Source organism: Corylus avellana, chromosome ca1 (assembly GCF_901000735.1).
Source record: "Corylus avellana chromosome ca1, CavTom2PMs-1.0".
NCBI lineage: Eukaryota > Viridiplantae > Streptophyta > Magnoliopsida > Fagales > Betulaceae > Corylus > Corylus avellana.
The window spans coordinates 42,007,732-42,014,272 of NC_081541.1; positions in this window are offsets into that span (position 1 = coordinate 42,007,732).

Sequence of the window (6,541 nt, forward strand, 5' to 3'; positions counted from 1 at the left end):
CACGATATTCGGCTTTGGTGGAGGATCGAGACACCACAAGTTGCATTTTGGCACACCATGAGATAAAGCAAGAACTGAAATAAACATCAAAGCCTGTTGTGGATCTGCAGTCATGATTTGGGTTGTCAGCCCAGTCTGGTTGACAAAAGGCTCGCAACCGATGGCTACCTTTGGTGAACGAGAGCCCATGATGTTTTGTACCTTTTAAATAGTGAAGGACTCATTTCGTAGTTGTCCAATGAAGAGTAGTGGGAGAATGGAGATGCTAACATAGCTGATTCACGAAGTAGGTAATGTTAGGTCTAGTAAAAGTACAGTATTGAAGAGCGCCCACCACTTGATGATACACAGTTGGATGATGTAAGGGGTCACCAATATTGGCAGACAATTTGGCACCTGAAACACAGGGAGCTGAGAAAGGCTTCGCAACAAGCATACCGGTCTTGTTAAGAAGATCAGAAATATACTTGGTGTGACAGAGATGAAGTCCCTAAGAATCACAAACAGCCTCAATGCCCAAAAAGTAACTCAATTCCCCAAGGACTTTAAGAGGGAATTCTTGTTGCAGAGCAATAACTAAGGAGGAGATGGTAGCTTGATTGTTCCCACTGACTAATATATCATCAACATAAATTAAGAGAAAAATCACAACATCGTTAGAGTGAAAATCAAACAAGGAGGAATCCACTAGAGAACCTGAGAAGCCAAGAGTTTCCAATGAGAGAGAGCATATTGAACCAGGCTCCAGGGGCTTACTTGAGACCATATAAATCTTTATGGAGTTTACAGAAAAATGTGGGATAGTTCGAGTCCACGAAGCCTTGTGGTTATTCTATGAAGACTTGTTCATTAAGTGTACCATGCAAGAAAGCGTTGGACACATCCAATTGTTTTACCTGCCAATGAAATTGTACAGCGAGAGCAAGGACCAACCGTATAGTAGTTGGCTTCATGACTGAGCTGAAGGTCTCCGTATAATCAATTCCACTTCATTGATCAAATCCCTTTGTGACAAGTCGAGTTTTGAATCTATCTAGGGATCCATCAGGCTTCCTCTTAATTTTGTAGACCCATTTATTTCTATGAAGACTTGTTCACTAAGTGTACCACGCAAGAAAGCGTTGGATACATCCAATTGTTTTACCTGCCAATGAAATTGTACAGCAAGAGCAAGGACCAACCATATAGTAGCTAGTTTGGTGACTGAGCTGAAGGTCTCCGTATAATCAATTCCACTACATTGATCAAATCCCTTTGCGACAAGTCGAGCTTTGAATCTATCCAAGGATCCATCAGGCTTCCTCTTTATTTTGTAGACCCATTTATTTCTAATTAAGTTTTGGTGTTTCAGTCGTGGATAGAGGCTCCAAGTTTGGTTTGCTACAAGAGCATCAAAATCTTGCTGCATGGCTCAGCACCACTCAGGTGAAGTTTGGGCTTGGTTAAAAGTGGTAGGTTCATGTTCGGGCAACACAGAGGTAATGGGCTAGAATGGGTGTTTAGTGTAGTAGAAGAGGGAAAAATCAGCAAATTGCTTAGGTTTGGAAGACCCAGTCTGTGACCTGGTAACCATTGAGTGTTGAGAGGGAAGATGATTCCGAACATGGGCCACGGTTAAGTCAGAAGGTGTAGGTGAGGTTAAAGGAAGAGAGATAAGAGGTGAGTTGTAGGCAATTTCGGTTGTTGGAGTGAAATGAGAAGAATCTAGATGTGGAGTATGGTCTCTAGAAATAGTACTTGGTGGGGTACTATAATGAGGTGCAGAGCTAGGGGCCATGGGTTGACGCTCATGGAAGAACATGTTAGTGGAATTGGGTGGGTTACCATGATGAAGCGAAGAGCTATGATCCATGGGCTGAGGCTCATGAGAGGACATGTGTGTGGGGATTGAGGTGGATAATTGTAGAGGAGGTGTAGGAAAAGTAATAAAAGAAATTACTCGAGTTGAAACAACAATAGAGAAAGTATGAGGAGAGGGGCTTGTATCTTTTGCTGGAAAAAGGCCTTCATCAAATACCATATGCCAAGACACATATACTCTTTTGAAGAGGGGATCTAGACACCGATAGACATATTGATTGGAGCTATATCTAATAAAGATACATTGTTTACTGTGGAAACTGAGTTTGTGTGCTGCATAAGGTCTAAGCAGAGTGTAGCAACACAACCAAATACCTTTAAGATGGAATAATATGGTTCTCTTTAAAATAATTTGGAAAAATGGGACATGTGTTTGAGGATGGGAGAGGGCAGCCAGTTGATCAAATAGATGGCAGTTTGGTAGGCATCGACCAAAATGGGTGTTTAATTTGGACTGAGCTAATAGGGACAAACCAACTTCTATAATATGACGATGTTTACGTTCAGAGATTCAATTTTGTTCGGGTGTGTGAGGGCAAGAAATATGATGAAAAATACTATTGGTTGTGAGAAACGTGGTAAATTGTCATGATACATATTCACCACCTCCATCACTTTGAAACTATTTAATTTTGCAAGAAAAGAGATTCTCAACAAGACCTTTGAATTGAACAAAATAATGAAATACATCTGATTTCTGATTAATGGGATACATCCAAGTAAATCTAGAAAAATCATCAATAAAAAGTACATAATATTGACAATTATTAGTAGACCTAATTGGTAAAGTCCAAACATCATAATGGATGAGGTGGAGATGAGAGTTAGAGATACCTTAAGACTCTTGAAAGGGTAATTTCTTGCATTTTTCCTAGTTGACATGCGGGAAAAAGCTGGGATATAGTGGGACTGCCATCAATTGGTAAATTGTGAGAAGTAACCAATCTTTGAACAATGGGATTTGAGGGATGTCCTAAGCATGAACGCAACACATCAAGGGTGGCTTTTATTTCTAGAAAGGCTATGAAGCCACAACGTTTATTCAAGGAGGTCATTTTCAAGTAGATCGGGTACAAGCCACCTTCACTCGATCCTTCCAATATTGTTGTTCCCGTTCGGATGTCTTTCACAATGTAAGAAGAGCCAGTGAGTAAGAAATAACAATTATTATCAATTCAAAAGCGATTGATGGATAATAAATTGGCTAAAAGATTAGGACAATGCAAAATATGGTGTAAAACAACTTTTGGAGAATGGGGAGTTTGAAAGGTAGAGGAACCTGAGTGTTTGATATGTAAGCCAACCATTGCCAACAACCACTATTTCATCACCTTGGAGGGTTCATGAATGGACAGATTCTCAAGTGCAGAGGTGATATGAGCATTGGCTCAACTATCTGCAAACCAAGGTTGGTCATCATTTTGAGAGAGACTGGTTTGGGCTACCATTGCAGCTAATCGTGCAGGTGGATGCATGCCTTGGTAGGCATAATCCATCTTGTGGTAACAATCCAAAGCTCCATGGTTAGATTTACCACAAATTTGGCAGAGAGACCTTGGTGAATTACCATAGAAGGGCTGCTGCAAGGAAGCATTTGTCTGTTGGGAAACCCAATGTGATAGTTGTTGCTACTAGACGTGTTGTTGCTACTTAGGCAAAAGGTGTCCTAGATTGCCATTATGCTTGTTGACATAAGTGTTCCTTGGAGAGGCAGATTGTAACATCCCCAGCCCGTTAAGGCTGAGTTTGCCACTTTTCTTCTTTTACAACAAAAGTTCTTGCAAAGATCTATAAGGTCTATCAGAGTACTTGATTTTAAAGGATACAAAAAATGTATAAAACATTATTCAAGAGATTTTATTACAAGCGAAATTAGAAACATTAAACTTTAGTTGCGGAATATCATATTATTATAATCACTGATATGAAAAGACTTTGAAAATTAATAATTATTCCCATCCCCATTCCGGCCTCCTATTCCAGCATCATTTCTACCTGAAAACAAGAAATAAAACTGAATGAGCCCAAAGGGGGCCCAGCAAGTAAAATCTACAACCATAAATAGTTTTACTCCTTGTTCTCAGTTTTGAAAATCGTTTTCACAAATAAATATACATCCAGCCATAATAATATATGTATGTACGGTTGCATCTCCCGTAACATATACATACTATTACCTCTAGTAATAGATCATCGTTGTAAATCATCTTTATAAACCATCATCATAATGCATCATTATAAATCATCATTGTAAATCATCATAGCATATCATCGTTGAAAATATAGTATCATTTTCTCATAATAAGGCCCATGTACACTATTACCCCTGTGCACGAGGGTTGCGGGTCCTTGTGACCATGGCACTGAACTGTGGCCACAGCCATGCCCGACCGTCAATTAACTCTTTCTTGGTGCACTCAACGGTCTAGTCGATGGAATACCACCTTCTGGCATAGCCTCCTTCAGTGGTTTCGCCTCCATCCGAGTATCGGTACCGAACTCTCATCTTTACTTATCTTGGGGCCAAAAATACTCTCCTCCATACATGTGCCCTCATTTTATAAACATTTATCTCATCTCTTGTACTTTTCTTTGTACTTCTTTTGATGCATCTTAGGGCAACATGTAGGAGGGTTTATCATCATTTTTTTCTTTCTTATAATCATCATCATTTCTCAACTTTCTTTTCTCAAAATGGAAACATTTTCAAATATAAACTTGTTGTACTTAGAAAGCGTTTAAATAAATAGAAACTTTCTAGATAATTCTTTTAGAAATCCTTCATGCATGCAACATAACTTCATAATACGTAAATAAAATAATCATTTACAATTTGATACAAGAATATATAAATAGCATGACATGAAGTAATTTTAGAAGGGGTAGTGAATTTACTTACCTCTAGACTGAAGCTAAAAGTGGTATGAAGGAATCCAGTTGCTCCAATATGACTAACACCACTAGTATATCTTTTGAAACTAATTTCTAAAGTCCGCTATCTCTTGTGTTCTTTCTTTCTTGTAGCGCTTGGTCTCGCCCTTTCTCTCTCTGTTCTGAGTAAACACTCTTAGAAAGAAGAAAGACCGAGTAAAAAGCGGAAGAAGGAAGAATATATGCAAGAGATGGGAGAGGAGATGAGTGGTGAAAATTGTGAAGGAGAAGAGCTCTATTTATAGGAGAAAATCAAACACTATTCTACCTTCAATTTACAATTATACCCTCATTTTACTATTTCACCAACCCTATACTATTCTACCACCCTATACTATTCTACCTACCCTATACTATTCTACCAACCCTATACTATTCTACCTTCTTATTCTACCATCCTTATACCTACCATTTACTATCCTATTATTTCACCAATTACCATTCTCTAATCACCACTCTCATACATTTCCCAAGAATTAAAATCCTTAGCTACAATGGATATTAAAATAACATCATTATCAAAATAATCTATTTAAATAGCTTTGAAAATTCTGGGGCACTACAATCTTCCCTCCTTATTAGAATTTCGTCCTCGAAATTAAAACCTATAATATTATCGTCCAATCTTCAAGTTGAGGGATTCAGATTTAAAATATTCCTTTCAATCCTTCATCAAAGCCTACTCTCTTTTATCATATTGAAATTTTATCTCCTTCTACTAGGAGTAAATCTTATTCACAGTCTAAAGTCTTGATTTCTGCAATCATTCATCAATTCACACTAAAATCTTACCTCAAAATCTTTTCCATTGTTTCTTTCCAACCTCAATAACAACAATCGAGTTATTCATCAGCAGTCTACAATCAAGGTTTAAACATCAAATTAATAAATCATGTGATCAATAGTTTATACCTCCAAACATCATAGTCCTCATTTCAAGCCTGCAATAATTTTCTCGATCTAATTTAATCAATTTTATCAAAAATGTGTAAAAATCATTCCTGCCTATATTCTCTTTAGTATCTCAGTATTCCAAATCATGCATACGAAATTTTAATATGATGCTTTAATAATTATTAACTTCTCACCATCATAAACCTGTAAAAGTAAATAGCACCAACATTCTACAGTTTATATTTTCCAAAAACATCATTACTTGAATATACCTCAGAAATGACATCATAATTCGATTCATTCTAAATACACAACCGTTTCTATTTTCTCATCCCAACCTTTGTGTCGATGCTACAATATTAGCGAAAATCTCTCTGTACTACATCTTGATAAATCATAGCTCAGCAAAAGAAACTCGTAATTAAGATTTCAACTCAAACGAAATACACGATTACATCAAATGTAAGATTCTCATCAATTCTTGACTAATACATGCTGTGTTTTGCTGCGTTCTAGAGATGAAATTGATAAGCAAGCAAAGTAGGATATGGGTAAGTTTCCAGGCTGGAAGTTCCAAAGTACACATGCTATAATTTCTCTCCCTTGGGTCTTGCAAGGTCAAGAAGAGAAAAGAGAGAAAGATAATCCTGTTGCTTTCTAGAAATGAAGATTTGAAAAGCATTTCAGGACATGGCATGTATGTGAGACTTTCAAAATACCCACATCGGATGCTCTCTCTCTTCTGTCATTTACGAAGACTGAGAAGAAAAAAAGAGATATTTAGCCTGAGAAGCATGATCAAGGATAATCTTGCTTCCGCAGGACATGATCAACGATAATCTTGCTTCAATGGTTT